Here is a 21,649-nt window from a genome sequence, read left to right on the forward strand (position 1 = left end):
CACACACACACACACACACACACACACTTCTTGTTCGTTATCTGACCAGCTTCAATCTTGTAGGCTTCTAATAATAATAGATTTAATTTGTTAGCGCTTTTACAGGTATAGTGAAGATAAAATAAAATAAAGGAACAACAAATAAATATATAGTTAAAGTGAAATCAAATGAAATGATGTTGATGGTTAAATTAGCTTCACATGTAGGCCTACTGAGTTCTGAACTTGCCATTTAGATCTCTAAAGGCATTAGGGCTATGTTGTTTGATTTAATTAAACACAATATGCACTCCACTATGCGGTTGTAGTATTTACTGTATCCGAAGCTCTTAATATGATTGCTCATATTTCAAGCCATCTTTTTCCCGGCCCCTTGCTTTGGAGCATTTTCATCAACCGGCCCCATTCCAAACTAATTGAATAGCCCTGTCATATATCAACATCATTACTCTCAACCAGCAGCGGCCTGAACCCCTGTTGATGAACGATGTGTCAATAAAGCTTTGGTTTGGTTTTTGGGCAGCACACAATGTCTGGGTGTCAGCTGCTGTTTCACTTTTAGCTCTGCCAGATTCCCTATCCTCCCCACGCCCAGCTGGGGATACTGAACTCATTCAAGAGTTGTGTAATTAACTGGAGTTTAATTAAAGGCCAATTCTGAAAAAAGGCAGACAAAAAGGCAAATTTAAAGAGACTTGTAAAATGGAAAATTGAACGCTTAACAAGCTCTGTATCACCATTCAGAGACTTAACATGGCAGTGAGCATGTTAACAATTTTGCGGTTTCAGTGTTACTGTTACTATAAAGTAGAGATTCTATAATTGAAACGGTATCAAAATCTAACTCATTTAAAGCTAGTTCTCAGTCACACCTTCAACTTTTTATACATCCATGACAATTGTTTGCTTTAGTCCATGAAATCTGTGGGTTTGATTATGCATTATTTAGTGATTAAAGCTACATTAATATTTTCTTATGTTCTGTTATGAATCGCATATTAAGTGTATTATTTATTACCAAATGTAGTAATTGGCATAGTTTGCGCAAGTTAAGTTTTGACCAAACAGTGAAAGTTTCTCATTACTTGTGTTAACTCAGTGAGAAACAGGAGCCTGTCTCCCCTCACTCAGTCAGCTAATTGCCCCGCAGGGAGTCCAAAAAGCCACAAGCTGCTTCTCCCTGTCATCACTGGACAAACTGGGTCCAACACATCTATACTTTGTGTTAACATTGAACACTAATAGTATAGTTTTAAAAAAAAAAACTGAAAAGAAAAAGCCAAACTAACTTTGTTGTGCTATACGTTTAAAACCTTATTTAAATATTATTAAATGAGTGTACTTTGCTGTTAATGATCCAAATAGAGTGGTGCAGGTATGACGTACTTGTTTTAAGCCAAACTGGGAGATGGCATCGCAAACATATGGTATTTCTTCCTTGGGTTTTCGGAAAACAAGATCGATATCAATACTCGATTCTGATTGGTTAATTCAGAACACGTGACACATTGTTAATCCAGAACAGACAGACCGCTTTCAAGAGCCGCTTTCACAAGTACTTTGCCGGGATATTGGGAGTCGAGTCGTTAATTTGTTTAGTATATGGCCGTGTAATAAGCACGGCTTGGTCATTATGGGGAAAAGAACACCCTTCAGGCTCATCAAGATCCCTCCGCTTCGCGTTGAGCTCTCTGATCAGCCTGTCGGGTGTTCTTTTCCCCATAATGACCGCCTCGCTGCACGTTATCCCTTACTTAACACCACTTTATGATTCTTGATGTCAAAAAAGCCTTACATTAGGCTATGAAAAAATACAACATCACGGTCAGATAACTTCATTTCACCACCGCTAAGCTAAAGGCGGCTAATGTCGGCGTCATGATGTTTAGTAGTTTCATTTGGTCACTTGCTAGTAACCACCGTTTCTAAGACACTCAAAAGCTTCAGACTTTCACCAGTGGGGTATTTACTGACACATTTTCTGTTGTAGAATAGATTCCAAAAACATCTTAAGCTTGTATTAACCACAGATGTCATTTGAGGCATCTAAACAAAACTAAAACATAAGTAATTGACTTCAAGATAAGGCGGAAGCTTAAATGCTAACTCATTTCCGGGTTTAGGACTCATTCATGCACCACTCTATTGGTTTACAGTTTTGTTTAAAGTTAACTGCTATTTTAAGTTTAAAATAATGATCTGTACTTGTTTTAAATCTGGCAAAGAGCGTCATGTTTTTCTTTTTGCTGAAAATAGTGTTTAAATGACGCTTGTATGTTTTAGATACGTTTCAAATGTTTCAAATGATAGCCATCAACGAATGAGCCGTAGCTATGTTATGGAGACAATAGCAAAAGAAAAGCTAAACATAAAGAATGTGATATTGTGTTTGTTACATAAAGACATGTTTAAATTCAATCACTATACAGATCTTGGCAATCGTCATGCAGAGTAGAAATCTCTCAAGTGGTGAAAATGACAGACAGAACCACCCAACCATTACTTGTCCTCTGCATCCAAAATTACAATATTGAGCTAAAAAAAACAACTATATAAAATGTGACCTGTAAAAACCAACTTGGCAGAGGTTAAAGGTGGAATAATATGACAACCCCACCCGATTAAATGAGTTTAGAGGATCACAACTTTCAGCAAATGATAAAAACATGATTACCATCTGCGCCTAGAAGAGCTCTTTCTCTGCCAAACCTTTTGATGAGAGTTCTCCAACAGCTCCAGCAGATGTTGTGGTGTGTTGAGCTGAACAGCAGACATTTCTCTCCTGTTGAGAGATTGTTTCCATTTGGAATCGAAGAGAAGGTTCAATTGGATTTGCAGCAGTGAGCGCAGCACCGTTCAGATCAGTTACAACATCAACACCTCGTTCTCTGCACAGAAGTAGGCTACCTGTGAGGGCCACACTACCCTCCTCATGGGACACACAGGCATTTAAAGGTTGGACACTTGACAGAAACAATTTTTTTTCAGAATACTTTATTCATCCCGGGAAAAATTGGGTTTAATGACAGTATAGTTGTGTAGTATAAGAATAAAATAAAAATAAATACATGTTTTCTATAGATATTTATATAAAAATGAATAGTAAAATGTAAGATACAAAAAAGAAATAATGATAAAATAAATATTAAAAGTTAAAGGGGACCTATCATGCAAAATGCACTTGTTGATGTCTTTTATACATAACTATGTGTCCCCGGTGTGTCGGGCAACTCACGCAGCGTCAGAAAATAAAACCCTCTCTCTTTTCCTCCGTACCCAAATCTCTAAAAACGGGGCTACAACGAAGTTGATCCAGATTTGCGTCCGATATGACGTAATATCTGAAATGTGGACCCACGGGCCAATCAGAAACGTTGCTATCAGAAACAATGCCCGACTGTTTTGGACGTAATATAGTCGGTGTTTACATTAGCATCGCTAACACTCAGAGCTAATCTGTACTGGAGAGCATGTGTGTGAAGAAGCAGGAAATACAAAGGAACTCACCTTGTGGTATAACCGGCAAGAGAGAAAGCCTTTGAGCTCCAAACTGTTTCAGAGATAATCCTTGATAATCCATGATATGGCGTTTCATCACCGCAGTATTTAATTTAGACAGTAGCTGCCGGGTCCCGCATGAGCTCAGCCCCCTCCTTTTACCAACATTTTTTTTTTTTTTAAAGCTTTATACCCGAATCAGCACTTTTGAAACAGGAAGTGAAATGGAGGTATATGAGGCATGGCTAGAATGGGTGATCTGTTTGGTATATTTGTATATATCTGAGACCTATGCTATTGCCTAAAAATAACATGATAGGTGACCTTTAAAGTAAAATGCCCAATACAATATACAATAAAATAAGAAATATATAAAAATATAAGAAGTTCAAGTAAAATGTCCAATAAAATACCTTTCTTTTTAAAATTATATAAATAATAACATATAAAGTAGAATGTCGAATAAAATATACAATAGATTCAAATATTTATATAGATATGAGAAGTTCAAATGCAGTGACTTTAATTTCTTATTTTTGCAATATTATTTTTAAAGCTTGCCGCTTGAAACAACATATAATTTATATAATTCCCAAAAAGTTACATGATTATATGACTATAACAATTCACAATAACAAGTAATTTAAAATGTATTTCTATGTGCTCTATGTTTTTCAGCACTGTGTAGCACATTTCCCTGTGAAAGTGACATTTACCACCTGACGCGCTCAGCAGGGAGTCGGTACATTATATGAAGCAACGCATCAGCTTCTTCTCATCCGTGTCCCTTTTGTGTCAAATAAGAGAGAGCCGTTGATTCTGGAAGTGCTGCTCCTTCAAAGCAGCCTCCTTCACGAAGAAGCTGGCATGACCTTGTTTCCTTGGGAGTAAAAGATACAGAAAGCTGGAGGGGCTGGGCGAGGAAGAGGAGGAGGAGGAGGGGTGTAGGAAGGAGGAAGAGGGGGGAGCATAGGGGAAGAGGTGGGGTAACTTCAAAACCCACATCAAAAGGAATAAATAATTGTTTCTGCTGGTTTTGTTGTTGTGATACGGATCGTCAGAGCAGCAAGTGGCGAGCAGGAAGCTTTGATTTGAGGCAGCCTTCCTGGAGAGGGCTCCTTCTGTCGGAGAGAAGCGGGCCGCTGATTAAAGTCCTGTTTGTTTTAATCTTCTCTTTTGCCCATGGGGGGTCCACATAGAGAGAAAGAGATCCTGCTTTGGTGCTTTCTGCACTGTAAAAAAACGGTAAAAATCTGGCAGCTGGTGCTTCCAAAAACTTACCGTCAAATTACAGTGAAATACCCTAATTTCAATAATGGGAAAAAACCGTAGATTCACAGTAAATATAATGAATTTCCTTTACAGAGAAACACTGTTATTTTACAGGTATCTTCCCTTGTTTATTACAGACATAATTTAGAGTTAAGCATGTAAAAACTGTTATTTTACAGTTTTATCCTAAATTATTACGGTCAAACACCTTCAATAAAGTGACAGAACTTAAAGTTCAGCAGTGAAACACTGTTATTTTACAGGTGTATCTGCTCTTTTTACAGTCAATAACCTTCAATAAAAGTACAGCACTAAAACTTCTACGGGCAAAAAACCCGGTCAAATGACTGAGCAGCAGGCTGCCAAACAAAAACCATAACATTAAAGTAAAAAAACTGAAATAAAGTGCAAAAGCAATTAATATACAGGAATTGTCCTTAAAGATTTTACAGGAAAACACTTTCCTCTCTTTTCAAAATCCATTGTCTTAAAATGTTACATTCAAATACCTTAAATAAAGTTCTGATGAGAAACTGTTTTTTACATTTTTTTTATTAGATTTGTATGATCACCAACATAAATACAGAACCTAAAGTTCTACAGCTAGAATACTGTTATTTTACAGCTTTTTTCTAACATTTTCCAATCAAACAGGCTCAACAAAATGACATCACAAAATGTTCTGTAGGAAACAATTACTCTGAAAACTTATATATATATAAAAATATTTGTAGAATTATAGAACAACTAATGAATACAGCATTTCATATTTAAACATCATACTTATAAACAGTAGAAACAAAAAGTAAATAGAATTTTTTAAAGATTACTTTGAAACATTCTCAACTGAAAATAACAAGATTTACAAAATGGCGACATATGTTCACATTGTCCATTTTGAAGGAGCAGTGTGCAGGATTTAGTACGTCTAACATTGGGGATGTAGGTTCCAACCAATGAATTACTTGTTCACTCACCCTCCTATCCAAAGTCTGTAGGAGAATGTATGTTGGCTGCAAAAAACATGAGGCCCAATCATGTTTCCTCTGTCCATTCTGCGCTACTGTAGACGTGGCAGTGCAACCTTATAGAGGACAAACAGATCAGAATCAGAAACGGGTTTATTGCCAGGTAGGTTCACACGTATGAGGAATTGCACTAGGTGTCGTGGTGCATACAAATAAAAAAAAGTACACAGATAGCAAACTATATTAAGAACACTAATAAAAATGTAGTAAGATAGCAATAAAATAAAGCAGTAATTTACATCGAAATAGAATGCAATAAATTATAGAATATAAAATATGTGCAGTAAGCAATATTTAAACATTGCATTATTTACCATCCTGTGATCTCCATTATGTAATGCATAGAGTCTGCGTTGTGGCTGAGGTAAAGTGTCAGTGGGGAGGAGCGGGCCTTGTTGAGGTGGAGAGAGGTTTTGGTCCTGATGGAGAGAGGTTCTGGTCCTGATGGAGAGAGGTGTTGGTCCTGATGGAGAGAGGTGTTGGTCCTGGTGGCGAGAGATTTTGGTCCTGATGGAGAGAGGTTTTGGTCCTGATGGAGAGAGATTTTGGTCCTGATGGAGAAAGGTTCTGGTCCTGATGGAGCGCGGAGGGGAGTGAACAGTTTGTGTCCAGGGTGGGAGGGGTCGGCCACTATCTTCCCGCCTCAGGGTTCTGGAGGCATGCAGGTCGTGGAGGGATGGCAGATTACAGCCGATCACCTTCTCTGCAGAGCGGATGACACGCTGCAGCCTGCCCTTATCCTTGGCTGTGGCTGCAGCGTACCAGATGGTGATGGAGTATCCTCGGCTGTGCTTTTTTGGTGAGGGAGCAGATGCTCTGCTCCCGTTTGAGGTCCTGGGCGATGATGGTGCCCAGGAAGCGGAAAGATTCCACAGCAGTTACTGGGGAGTCACACAGAGTGATGGGGGTGGGTGGGGCTGCGTTCTTCCACAATCATCTCCACTGCCTTGAGAGCGTTGAGCTCCAGGTGGTTTTCCCCACACCAGGTCACCAGATGGTCCATCGCCCACCTGTAGGCAGACTCGTCCCCACCAGAGATGAGTCCGATGAGGGTGGTGTCGTCTGAACTTCAGGAGCTTGACAGACTGGTGACTGGAGGTGCAGCTGTTGGTGTACAGGGAGAAGAGCAGAGGGGAAAGAACGCAGCCTTGAGGGGAACCGATGCTGATGGTCCGGGAGTCAGAGAGGTTTTTCCCCAGCCTCACGTGCTGCTTCCTGTCAGACAGGAAGTCTGTGATCCACCTGCAGGTGGAGACGGGCACGTGCAGCTGGGAGAGCTTGTCCTGCAGCAGAGCCGGGATGATGGTGTTGAAGGCGGAGCTGAAGACCACAAACAGGATCCTGGCATAGGTTCCTGCTGTGTCCAGGTGCTGGAGGAGGAAGTGAAGTGATAACTATTAGTAAACCATAATGATGGATGTTATTATCAGCAGCTGCCAATAGATCCCCTACATCTTGTATGGTGGACCTTTGAAGCAGGGTTACACAAAACACACACAAAATTGTAAAACAGTTATTGAGAGCATCCCAAGGGCATTGATCCTATGCTAAACCTTCCAGTACACCAACTTTCTAATACCTTAAAAAGGACAACTAGCCGTTGGCACGAATGTAATGCTTCAGCTTCCTACAACTTTAAAGCTGTGTGGACTCTATGAAGAGTCGTTCATATTTTCTCATTATTTCATAAGTTTAGAAGGGGTAACAACAGTTACCTTTTGTTAATTTTACCTCGAGCCAAACTTGTGCGACTTGTTTCTGAAATCCCTTTCTCTTAAAGTGAATACATAAAATAACTAACCACTGGATAGGGTTAACCCTAACCCATATATATTTTTGTATTTTTTTTTTAATTTTTTTTAAAAATATATATCATATAGCACCAAATTGCAACTAATTTATATCTACGGTCACTTTTCACATTGAACATGAGCTCTTTTATTAAATAAACTAAACGCTTTCATTTTAAGTTGAGTTTAGTGTTTTTGACCCTAAGAAACACTGATGCATTAATCAATAACAATAATCCACAGCTCCTCTCTCTGCTCCAGAGGATTTAAAGAATATATTAGGGAACGACCGATATGGCTTTTTCAAGGCCGATACCGATACCAATTATTAGTAATCAAGGAGACCGATAACCGATATTTGGAACCGATATACATTTGCAGTAAAAAAAAAAATCTTGGTGTCAAAATGTCGAATAACACAAACTCCAACACAACTTATTTGAAATGCATTTAAGCCTATATTATGTTTAATTAACTTTTAAACATCTTACAACTGGTTTCCTCTCTGTGCCCTTTTCTTTAGTGCAGTCATCTGCAATGAGTTAGAGAGAGAGACAAGAAGTGGGGCTGCAGGCTGACATGCTTAACTAACAATAATGCTTCATTTATTATATCAAAACAATGCCTGTCTATCTAGCATAAAATCCCAATAAGCTGCTAGCAACTACAAAACACTAGTTCTAGCTAATGTTTTGCAAACTATTAAAAGTGAGGCTATTACAGTAGACCTAACGTTAGTCTAGTAGCCTCACTTCTAATATTTTGCTAAACATTTGCTAGATACATGTTGGCTAGCTAATGAGCTTCACATATCAACCTGAAAAACTGCAAGGCTCCACTCGCAGCCCCTCCCCCCCCCGCACCACAGTTACTCCGCTGCGAGACGCTGCACGCACCCCCAACTCTGACTGACTTCCCGCGTCCCTGTGTAACTGGGAAACTGATAGAATTGGATCATAAGATCGTGGTGTTTTTGCAACTTCAGCATAGGGGATTGGGATGTTTATTGAACTTCGGTTTAACACATGTATGGCTCTGCCGCTCAGCGCTGCTGCTTGCTTCAGTCTGTGTCCTTTCGCACCTGCCTGTAATCTTAGAAGGTCCCGCCTCTCTGGCTGTCTCCCGCCCAGAAAATCTTCAGTAATAGCCTATCAGATAGCGCTGTGGGCGGGACATTGCTCGTGTACACAGAGTGGTGACTGCAGCCAGAGAAACGGCCGCATCAGAGCCAAAGTTTTATCGGCAATTTGATAAAAAAAAGGCCGATACTGATAATCGGTCAAATGCGGAATATCGGCCCCGATAATCGACCCCTAGAATATATCAGCAGTAAACCTAGGGGAAACACTGACATTCAATATTATGTTAGAGACAAGTTAGTTATTACTCACATATCAAAGTCTTTTCATCTGCAAGATGGACGAATAGCTGGGTGCTGCCTGGAGAGACTGATGAGGAGTCACCGGCTGGCTTCTGCAGCTTTCCACACAAAGCCATCACATATTCTGTTCCATAGTCTTCACTGTCCACTGGTGCTCTGTCAAAAGAGTGAACATCACAGCTGTCATGGTAACCCTTTGTTACACAACATACAACCAACATGCATCAAAAGTGACCCAAATTAGTTTAAATTGTAAATATCTTTGCAATAAATTACCTCCTCAATTAACCTGTTTTGATCAACACCAATTCTAATTTTCATTTGAACTTTCTTACTTTTTAAAATAAAAATCATGTTTGTATCACTACACTTCTAAGGCACAACATGGGTAAACAATTATCCGTATTATTTCCTATGTTATTCCTAGTGTTTCTTTAAATACATTGTTTTTGATTACCACAAATCATTATTTCTATTCTCCAGTTCTAATTGATTAACTAAAATAGTTTATGCCAAGTGTGATACAAATGCAAAAAAATAAAGATACTTTAATGATAATTTTGTTAAAAATAATAATTTTAGCAGAGATTTGGACCAAGCATGTATGATGTAGTAATACAACAACTATTTTAGTTCACACAGTGTGACATTAGCTAGTCATGTTAGCTTGTAATATATAGAGCAGAGCTAACTAGCAAGTTAGCCAAACGTTAGTGGTTAGCAGTTTATGCTATGATAGCTGTTGGCTACTGAACATTAACAAACTGGATTCCGCAGTAAAAATGCTGTGAAACTTTACAATAAGATTGGCGACAACACTGTGACACCCTGCTGCACGTTTATGTGTAATCGTCCCGCGTTGGAGACGAGAGGATGGCGGCAGCACTGCAATAAGCTGTAAGGTAACGTTAGCAGCCACCTTGTTAACCTGTATAGCCCGATTGTCCCGCCGGTGGGACATCTTGCAAGAAACAGCATCTCAGGACTTCTTAAAATGTACTAACAACCTATTAATGATGCTTACCCACTTAACGGGAAGAAACTCAGCTAACTGACGATATTAACCATTTTTAACTAAACGAAACACAAGTCTAACAGCTAACGGGGCTAACGCTACTTTAGCACATAACTGGCAAAAGCGATCTTTTTTACTTCATGCTATCTGCACAAACGTATCATATGAAAGCTGAGATTCCACAGATTCCCTTAAAATATATGTCTCATCACTCAAAACTCACTGAACTAGAAGAAGAAACGTAACCTTAAATACACAATTAAACATTCACAAACTAAGGATTATCTAAATACATGTTTAACTCCATTACAGTTGCAGGACTCACCAGATCTCAAGTCTTCTGTTCTCTGTGGACGTCCCGATGCTCATATTTAACGTGTAGATGTAAAACTATCCCGATATTAGTCCATAAACTCGTGAGCAGACATACAGACCGCTCTGTAGCTCCGCAGGAGAGCCGCTCAAACTGACGTGGAAGTTTCAAATTGGATTGAAAGGCGCGGACAGTGCTCATTGGCAGGTTTTTTCGATTACGTTTATATCAACCAATCAGGAGTGTTGTGGACTCATTCCAATCCTGCTTGTCTTGTCTGCCGTTGTATGGCTGGATTCCATTTTAAGTGCCGTAGCTTTTTACATACATTTTACGTTTTTTTTATTTGACACTTTTTTTTTACAGTTAACTATTTTAGTATACTATGAAAACTACTTTATTTACACAAAATCATTTTTGGGTATTTCTGCAATATATTACATTTTTTGTGAAGATGTATACATTTATTTAACATTTTAGAGATGTTTTATAATAAGATTTATTTTTATTCTACAACAGTACAGAATACAGTTATTTTATTTTTTTTTACATTTTGTTACATTAAATTTAAGGTTTTACTGCAAAAAAAAAAGAAAGTTGCCTTCATTTTACATGCAGTAAAATTATGTGTATTTTATGTGTTTTTACATAGAATTCAATGTAATTTAACATTCAAGACAATTAAACAATGGAATTATCCTGTAAAAAAACGATAATTTATCATCAAACCAATTTACAGAATAAAACCTTTATTTATTTTTAAATACAAGTAATTTACTGTATTTTTATGGTTTGTACACGTAATATAGAAAAACAAGAAAGGTCTGTAAAATAATACAGTAAATTTCTGTGAAAAAACTTTTTTTTTTTACAGTGTGGGGACTAATTCCTTCTCCTTTTGGGTCCTGAAAGGGAGGGAACGTGTGCAGCAGGGGGAAGTGACAGGTCGGAGTAAGGAGGGGTTTTAGGTCGAAGGGAAATTAGCAGATTATTGGAATGATAATCAAGTATTCAGGAAAGCTGCTGCTTGATTTTCCTATAATAGTGATTAGTTCAAGAGTGATCATAGAAATTCCATCACTGACGTTTTTAACAATCGTCTCTCCGCCCATGACTATTTTTCTTTAACTGTCATTGTTGTCCCCGTGGTTTATCCCCTTAGAGTAGTGCAGGGATTACATATTTTTGTAGGCCAACCAGAAAGTTACATTGCTAGGGTTCAGTTGACAATAGTTTTTTTTTGTATTGGTTTTGGGATTATTGCAACAAATGTGCTCTGTGGAAACACATGTTTATGATACCTGCACGATTTGTTTAACAAGGTAACCTCCAAATATTACACCCTACATTTTGAAGCGTATACACAATCCGCACAAGTAAAAGTTAACTTTAGGATACAAACAAACTACAGGACGGTAATAGGGTTGCCAGAAACTGACCATGATCAAAATCGATTATTCGGCAGCCCTGGCAAATAATAATCGATTATTATTGTCATATTTAGTCGCACGTGTGAGGGAGAGGGGGGGTGGGGGCGGGGTCGGTGTGTAGCGTGCTGCAGCAGCAGTCTGCTCTGCACGCAGGCTTCCTCCAAGTTTACAGTAAAACAAACTGGTGGTGTGACCAATGGCCATTTACAATTATTAATACTATTACTATTATTAGCATTAGTCTATTTGTTGAAACTAAGCCAGAAAAAAAAAAATACATAAATAATAATAAAAAAATAGATAAATAAAATCGATTTTTAAAAATAATATTCGATTATGGAGACTGTAACGAATAATCGAATAATCACTGGCATCCCTAGACGGTAACATAACTAAAGACGGCTAATGTTCGGCATGATGACGTTTATTCATTCAGTCACTTTTTAGCAACCGCAGTTTTATGACACGTAAAGCTTCAGACATTTACCAGTGGGGAATTTAATGATTTAAAAAAAAAATTGTGGTAAACACAGACCACAGATTTCAGGCACCTAACCACAAACTCATGCGAAAACCCAATGATTTAGAGACAAGCCATCTAGAAATGCTGACTCATTTCCTGAACGACACATTCCCGCACCAAAAATCCTGATAAGGTCCAATTTAAAAAAGCAAACTATCCATTTCAGTTTGAAAGAGAAATCACTCCTGGCCTCAACTTCCTTTTTAATTAGAGTAATTATATTTCTTTGTTGCATGTTTTGTCAATGCAACTCTACCCTTAATACCTTAGCATAGAGGTTTACTTTCTAAAGATCCTGTCCTAGATGAATGTATACAGTATACGTCTCTAACATTACGAGGGTTAGCAACAACTGGTGCCGCATGCGTACAAAATGTATGCAGTCATAATGTTATACAGCTGTTTAGATTAAAAATGATCACAACATGATGTGATATGTAAACATGCAGCTGTTTGGATTAAACTGAACTTCAATGGTATGTGAAATTGTATATTAACAGTTGTGCAATGCTACATGCCTGCAAACCATCCCAGCCAACTGACCAAGATGTATTTCCTCAAGAGCAGCAGAGCAGAACTGAGGTGTAGATAGGATCCCCTGCTGACAGCTTCTGTGCAAAATGGCAGATTTGAAAGGTTCACGTCTACATGGGTCAAAGGTCATATAGTGTAAGACAGCAGATCAGTGGGGGGTTGCACGTTGAATGTCATAGTTGAGGGAAATGGAGGCCACTCACAGTGGAATCCCAGCAAATGAGCATATATTTGCACGCACACTGCAATGTGAACACATGCACACATGTACAGCCTCAAGCCTCATGAATCCTCCGCTCGCATGACGGTGCCGTGATGAGAGGTGACATGAGAAGAAGAACAGTTCAACACGGTAGTTATTATACATTTTGCAACCGGTTGATTGCATTTAATCAGATTAATGAATGAATGTGATGTTCCACTAACACGTGACGGTACGTAATAGTTGTTTATTAAGTGAGCTTTATAATAAGAGCTTTTTCTGGAAACAATGAGGTTGTTAAGGATGGTTGTCATTAGTTGAACCAAAACAATGAGCTGAAAGTCACTAAAATGCTCTCTGGAGAATGAGGGACACTGATCATTATCTGTGGTTTGTCAATACAAACAACTCTTTTCACATTAAATATAATCTGACCAATTGTACAACAATATTGATTTCATACAGCTTTAAATAATAATAAACTGGTGTCTTCTGAGCCCTGCATGTTTTACTGGATTCATTGGATCAGAACATGTGGAAAAAACACATTACAGTACACGATCATTGTTTATTAATTGAACTCAGTAGAGAATCTCTACAAAAGCCTCACCTGGTTAATAATGCCTGCAGTCACCTTCCCCACATCATGCACGCAATTACATTAATGTAAATGTCAGTAGGCAAAATTGAAATATTCCTTGCCACCAGACGTCTCGCCTTGAGTAAACGCAGTAATTGTGCTTTGATACAATCTGAGAAGTTCTCGCTGAATTGCATTAACTGATAACGTGCGACACCCAGTCTTTGATTCTGACAGAAATCCGGTATTGGCAAAAGTGTCATCAGTATTGCTGAAAGAATGAAACAGACTCGCTGAAGCGCACTTTTACTCGGAGCCCTTTTAATGCAGTCATTTCAACAAAGTAGTCTCATTGGATCTTATCGACGTATAACGAAACGACGGAAGGCAGCATTTTCCATCGCTGACAGTAAACAGCCGCTCCGTCCACAGACCTGTCAGCGTTAGAGACAGAGCTCTTTAAGAGACGACATCAAACGCTCATGCGGGCTGACGATTTAAATATTGAATCGACTCGCGGCAGACAGGGCAGAGCTGGTATGTGCTGAAACTAAGACAGATGTATATTTTAGCAGCCGTTTCCCAGATAAACTGCCTAATGGCCTTGGGGGGCGAGGCAGATGAAAGTCAGACCTGCAGATCAGCCGGGAAGTCTCCGGAGTTTGTCGTACTGTAAGTGGCAAAGACCTCCATCAACCCCCCCTTCGACCTTCCTCTGTTAATGCCCCCAGTCCCCCTTTTACATGCTGCTTGACTCAGAGGAGAGGTCCCCCCAAACGGAGGCCCCTCTCCAGGCCCCGAGGTCACTAACAAGCCCTAATGATCTCCAGCCAGGCCTGTCTCTCTGCTCTTCCTCCACTCACTCACACCACAACCTGCAGGAAACACACTGAACCCACTGCCACCAATTAAATTAAATTAAAATGTATTTATATAGCCCAATATCACAAAACACATTTGTCTCAGAGGGCTTCACAAATCAACAAACATGAATGAAAATGTAAAAACAACAAGCATATCTGAGAATATAGTAAAATGACAAGATACATTTGAAAACCTGGTGCATGTATTGGAACATTCACCACCAGTACTGCATGTTCCAATACTCCCAGTTCAAGATGGGACGTCCTCTGCAGGGAAATGATGCTTCGTTATGGAGCAGTCCAATACAATCTGAGGCTAAATGAATGTTTGGTATGATAGAAACTCAGACCCCTGTTGCTTCCTGCATTTCTGGTCTGCAGGCCTGTTTCTGTGCATATCTGTTCTCCGAGGGGAGACCAGATGTGAAGCACTGGTGGGATTGAAGATAATTGCCAACGTGTTTTGGCCTCCTTATCTTAATTGTGTATCTATTTAAAACCAAAGAGGAAGAGAGAATGCTGCTGAAAGGCCAGGAGCAACGAGGGCAGGTTGTGACTGCATGGGTCTGTTGGACATTAACCAAAAAGAAGAACCATTATATTGAGTGTTTAGAAAAAGGAGTTGTTGGCAAGAGATGTTGCATTCTGGGTTGCTATTGTTTTGATCCCAGGTCATGAAGTTGACATAGTTTCAGTGCACATGATTGGCAGCAGGCTTAGGGAGAAAAGGAATTAAAGTAACTACATTATGTAATTAGGACAAACAAAAAGCAACTGTATTACATTACAGAAAATAAAAGTGTTCTGTCTACGATAAATATCAATACAATGAGATTAAATGATCTCTTTTATTGATGGCCATTATCAAAGGCAAACTCAATGCAGAAATGAAAGGCTGGATTTTATTTCCAGTCGTAAAATGATGACAGCTTTTTCACAGCTGGAAGGCATAGCTTCCACTGCACTTTGATGTTGTTCCCTGCTTTTGCTTTATGTTCAAAATAAGGGCTACATTTCAGTCTTTATTTGCATATTAGGGATTGAGCTAAAATAACATAATCTGTTTACTCACTCCAATCCTTAAACAGTTCATTAGTAATTGTATCATGTACTTTTTAAAAGTAAAACTACCATCAATGATTGGTACATCGTTTTTCAGTTATCTAAATCATCAGAACTTAATGTCAGATTTGGTTGCCGTACCAATAGAGCTACAAATATACCAAAAGTGAGATATCCAAATACTGCACAGTGCAATGTGATACGAGGGTTGATCAGAGCTTTGTGTTGAACACCTTTACTGGCTCGCACTGGAAACAAGGCTTATGAGAGTAAACCAAAACAGTTTAGTTGTGGTATATTACAATAATTAGCTGAAAAACACTAAAATGTTCTGTATAAAATGAGGGTAACTAGAGTTGTGTTGTGATTATCAGTGGTTGTTACTATAAGCAACGCATTACACATTAAACCTAGTCATCTGACCAATTGTACATATATAAATATTGTTTACTTTAAAAAACGTATCATGTCAAATTCAACTAACACAAATACTTGCAATATACTGGTGATAATGGCCACTGAAGAATTTGCCGAGATACATTGGACCAGCAGTTGGAAAATATAGAGAAAGACTAGAAGAAGATAATAAAACTAGATACTAACAACATAAATCATAAATGCTGCTTTTGGATTCCACTGCACATCAAAAACTGATGTTTTCCAGGCGTGTTAAAGTGAGTATTCAGGGGTTGTTTTTTTCATTTGGTGTATGTCTTAAGTACGTCTTGAAATGATTTTGAAAATGGAAATGATTACCATCTTCATTGAAACAAATCAAGATCAGCACCTCCTTTGTAGTTGTTCCATTGCCATGTGTAATAAAAACTTGCATATTATTCTAGGGTGACCAGACGTCCCCGTTTCAGTGGCGGTTCTAGACCAATTTGACTGGGGGGCCAGTTATTTTCTGAGGGGGGCACAATAAATGCAGGACGAAAAAGAGAACTAGACAGTATGAAGTAATTGCGCATAAGAAAACAATGCAATACAGTTATTGGTATTTGTTTCAGTACACTTATTTACTTCAGATAGATCTTATAGTTATTACTGTTAGTTTCAGCTTAAGTTATAGTGCAATGTTTGCACTAACCCCATATTTATATAAAAATAAAGGCAATGAACAGTTACATCTCTACTTTACATAAGGGTGTCTGCACAATCTCACATTACAGCAACAAAATCCTGTGGTTTTTGGCAAACCCAGTACCAGAAAATATACATTTAAAAAAACAAAAACTTTTCATTGTTAGGGGGGCCACAGGGGGTCAGAGGTCAGTGTTAGGGGGGCACTGGCCCCCCTGGCCCCCCCTAGAACCGCCCCTGCCCCGTTTACCGAGGACAGTCCCCGTTTTTATTGGCCTGTCCCCGGTTGAAACTGTCCCCGGAAATGTCCCCGTTTTTTTTAATATACGTTAAAATCACATAGCAAGGTGAAATAAAACGTTTCATGTCATGAAACACTGGGTAAACAGAGTATACTGCTCATTCTTCTTCTTCTTTTGTCTTCCTGTTTCTCTTGATCTGCTCCGTAAACTCTCTCATTCTTAACTGCGCCGCTCGCTCTCTTTTCTTGATCGCCCTAACACACCCTTCACTGTCCCGCTTAATTGTAGGAATTCTGCATTGTGCTACTTCACTGGGTTTTGGAAACTTGTACCCTACTTTGGAGCATCTTTGATCAAATTGATCTGTGCCTGTCCATTTCGTGCAGTAGGCTTGATAGTACTGTATCCAATATTTAAAATGTTTTTTATATATGAATCACTTCCATATAAAATGCCAGTATTCAGGCCTTGGTTTGATCATTTCATAAAATAAATAGAATTCAGTCAGAAGATTTAGTTTAGCTTATCCTTACAGGTAGCGTGGAGAGTAAGAAGAGAAGAAACACTTTAGGAAGATATGTGAAAGGATAGAAGTGTAATGGTAATTATATAATTACAGAGCCTGTCAATTTATACATTGACGAAAACAATGTGACTGTTAACCCAAGTGTATCTAATAATGTACTATCTATTTTTAAATATCAGAGAGGAAGAACAGAATGAGAAGGGAAAAAACAGAATAGAGATAAAGAAGCAAAGAGATTGTACAATAGTGAGACAGAGAAGGAAAGGAAGGAAGACAAGTTAAGAAAAGGGAGACCGTTTGGAGGGGAAGAAATAGTACGAAGAGTATACAAGGATAGTGACAAAGAGCTGAAGAAAATGTGCAATGGCTCTTTCCAAGAAACGAAAATGTCACTTAAATGACAATATGATGAAATAATTGTCCTTCATACGCCCAGGTGGTCAAGATGATACAATGGTTACTGTACCATTTGTAATTCAACATTTTCAGTTGCCAGTGGATGAAGAACAGCAGTAACAGAACATCAACAGACAAAAAAGCATAAAGCCTCTCTCATTGCCCGTGCTGGTGTGCCCTCTGTCACCACATTCTTCAAGAAGGTAGACCCTTCCCAGGAAGAATACGATCTAGCTGTGCAGGAAGGTGTCTTTGCATACCACACTTTGCGACACAATCATAGTTTCAGATCTATGGATTGCACAGCACAACTGACAAGGAAGCTTTATTAATCTAAATGTACATGTGCTAGGACTAAATGTGATGCCATAGTGAGTAACGTGTTAGCACCATGGGCAACTACCTTAGGCGCTTTCACACTGCGGTACTTTTCCCACAAAGGTTCATGTGAACTTAGTTCATGAGAACTCTTTAGTTCTCATGAACTAAGTACAGATCGCGTTCACACTGGAAAAAGTCCCTGGGGGTGGATTAGGCAAATGAAGCCGCTGACGTCACTTGTTCTTCTTCTGCTTTGGGTTTACTGGCAGGCCGCAAACTACTACACGGCGTATACTGCCGCCCAAAGTCCCCGGCCGGAAGTCCCCGGAGTTAGGGACTGGCTTCAGTAGAAGCTGCTGGGACTCCCAGCAGCTTCTACTGAAGCCTTCCGAGTAAATCGCCAGAACGCCGACACCTCCTCATCTCCACCACTCCCATGTTTTATTTTGTGTTGCCATAAGTTAGTCTCTCTGCGTTTCTGCGCTGGGTTAATGCTAATGCTAATAATGCTAATGCGAGGATAATAAAATGGCGGCTTCACAAAACTTTTTGGGAGTTTTACGGGGCGTGGTTTGCAATCCTTCCAGCCAATCAGAAATGTAGCTCTTTTCTCACAAAAGAGCCGTTCGAAAGTCCCTGCTCTCTAGGAGGGACTTTCGAGCGGGTAAAAAGGTTCACATGAACTAATTTTAGTACCGGCTCTTTTTGGTGTGAACGCGATAAAAGAGTTCACATGAACTAAGTTCACATGAACCTTTGTGGGAAAAGTACCGCAGTGTGAAAGCGCCTCTTGGTAACACAGGACCGACCAGGTGGTATTTGTGTCTCTGTCCATTGATGCATCCAATCATGGACATGTCAAGCTGCTGCCAATATTAGTAAGATATTGTAAGATAAATGATAGCACATCAGTGGAAACAAAACTACTCGATTTTGTTGAACTCAAAGGAGAAACAGCAGGGGAAATTGCAGCTGAGGTCCTGGTGGTTATCCAACAATTCAACAAACAGTTTGATCTCTTTGTCCCAGTGTGTCTGACAGTTGTGTCTCTCTGTTGAAGTGTCTTTGATAGTATGTAATTCTGCTAGTGTTACTTGTCTGTTGTCTCTATATCTTATATATGTTAATTATCAAATAAACTTGAGGCTATAACCTATGTAGTTTGAAAATGTTTTGTTATTAACTCAATAAGTGAGTTACGCATTCTTTACTCTAACTTCACTTACCATGGTTTTGAAATCAGATTTTCTGAAAGGTTTAATTAATTAGTTAGTTAGTTACCATTTATAGTAATTAGTTAGTACACATCAGTTTATTACAGCAGTTAAAATGTTCGAATTACATTGAACCAGAATTATCCCCCCTTTTTCTTTAGCAGTAAATAAAATTGGATATGTTAATGATATATTGACCGCACAACTCAAAATGTCCCCGGTTTTAATTTTGAAAATCTGGTCACTTTATATTATTCCCAATTTAATCTCAGTTTCATATTGTTATAAGATACAGAGGACATTGGTCACAAGCAGCCACTTTTTGTTGGCATTAAAATGACTGGAAATACACTAGTTAAAGCACTTGCAGTTCATATACAAATATCGTTATACATGCTTATTACATGGCTTAGTTGAATACTGGATTCTGATTGGTCAATTCAGAACACGTGACACGTTGTTAATCCAGAACAGACAGACCGCTGTCAAGGATTTATTGACCGTTGTTAAGGACGCTCACATCTGCAGAAAGAAGTCCGGTCGATTTAACTGTATACAGTTTGTCCGAAAAGCAAACTGCATGCTCATCAAGTTCCCTCCGCTTCGAGTCGGGATCCCTGATCAGCCTGTCGGGTGTTCTTTTCCCCATAATGACCGCCTCACTGCACATTATCCCTTACATAAAATAATTGCACTTTTACATTGTCATTTTCTGAGAAGTTGCCAGACCTCCAACAGTGTAATTTGACTCAAATACAACCTAATCCCTTTTAGCTGTTGTAATTGAATTGGACTAATAAGCAATCTGTTGCTGAGTTGTTTACACTGATGTTCTTTTGTCTGTTTTTCTATCAGAAAACCGTTTCTCTCACCAACCAAGGCCGAATCCAGTCCTAAAAAAAACAATCAAAAGGACCTTGTGGACGCTGGCATGCAGGCCAGACTGGGCAGACCCTCTTCAAAAAGTGAGTGCGGGACAAGTTAGATTTAGTCTCAGAGGGCAGGACTGCTTCCAGTGGCTCTGTGGAGTCAGAGTTGACCTCAGAGACGGACAGAAACATGTCCTATATGCTTACAAAACCGGACTGTAACAATGTCCTATTGACCCATCATTTTTAGCATGGCAAAAGTAGGTCGTAACCATGTTATCTATCTTTGGAATGACAAAAAAAAGGCTATCAATCTGTCAAATGTATCTTTAGCTTGGTTTGTTACTGTGTTTTCTCACTTTTTTCAAGATGAATTCCACTCATATTACAAGTGTTTCAAAATGGATACCTTAACTGTACAATAGCTTACAAAAATCATAGTTACACTAATGATTAAAACTAATGCAACATGGTGTGTTCATAAACAACAAATCCAAAAGGCTAACACTATATCATCAGTAACATGATGATAATTACTTAAGTTTTAATTATCACAGTTATCTTTCAAATAATTGTTTATCATGACATACTTATTTTGAGAAAATGTTGATTATAGTTTATTCAAATTAAACCGACCCTATAATGCTAATTTCAGGTTAATTTGACTATTTGGAGTCTCTACTGTGACATGTCTCCATGCTTTAATATTCAAAAAGCTATTTACTTTTTAGCACCTCTTTTCACCCTCTGTCTGAAACCAGAGTCCAGTCTGCTCTGATTGGTTAGCTGGCCGGCTCTGTTGTGATTGGTCAACAGCTTAGAGATGTCCCGCCCCTTAGTCTATCACGTACAATGTGTTGGAGCGCTAGCCAATAAAATAACGAGTGTCACATGTTGATGTCACTATGTCGCTGGAGTAAACAAAGGCGTCCAATCGAGTCGTTTCAAGCAGCGAGAAGGGGGAGAGCTTTATGATTTTAGTCTTTGCAGACCATTTACATGCACAAAAACCTAAAGAACACACTACAGGAAAGGGAAAACCCCCCAAAAATATAACAGGGCCCCTTTAAAGTTTTGAGAGTACTCAAGTCCTGTGATATGATGCGTTATAGTGCTTGTGTTTCGTGTGAAATAATCACATACAGTAACACTATACACTTTAAAACTGATTTATTGGAACAAGTCAATTGTCCGATCTTTCACTGTTTTCTAAGAAATGGGCCATTTAATGACTGAATAACAAAAAATAACTGTTTTGCAGTGCTCTGTCTGCTACAAGTCAGCGTCCTCTTTTGTTGTGGAGCACATTCTCCTCGGGGGAATAATGAGCATGAGGCGATCAGACAGCAAAGCTGGATGGCTCTCTGAAGTTTGTGCCAGAAACGCACATCCTCGTTAGACCGGTCCGCCGCTACAGAAAGTTCCCAATGTCGGCTTTTGTGGGCCATTGTGTTTGCATCACTCTGTAACCCCAAAACCTTCAAGTGTATAATTGAGTGGTTACAGA

General features: G+C 39.0%; 2 long non-coding RNA genes across 2 annotated transcripts; both read right to left on the reverse strand.

Moving 5' to 3' along the window:
• Positions 1–5,315: 5,315 nt before the first annotated feature.
• On the reverse strand, positions 5,316–6,265 carry LOC117549170. Its single transcript, XR_004569440.1, has 2 exons — positions 6,113–6,265; positions 5,316–5,854 (listed from the first exon to the last, which is right to left on the reverse strand). It is a non-coding gene; the product is annotated as an uncharacterized LOC117549170 (long non-coding RNA).
• Positions 6,266–6,389: 124 nt separating this feature from the next.
• On the reverse strand, positions 6,390–10,441 carry LOC117549209. The gene is made up of 3 exons (XR_004569449.1): positions 10,310–10,441; positions 8,980–9,125; positions 6,390–7,168 (listed from the first exon to the last, which is right to left on the reverse strand). It is a non-coding gene; the product is annotated as an uncharacterized LOC117549209 (long non-coding RNA).
• Positions 10,442–21,649: the final 11,208 nt, after the last annotated feature.

The sequence above is a fragment of the Gymnodraco acuticeps genome, unplaced genomic scaffold (assembly GCF_902827175.1).
Source record: "Gymnodraco acuticeps unplaced genomic scaffold, fGymAcu1.1, whole genome shotgun sequence".
NCBI lineage: Eukaryota > Metazoa > Chordata > Actinopteri > Perciformes > Bathydraconidae > Gymnodraco > Gymnodraco acuticeps.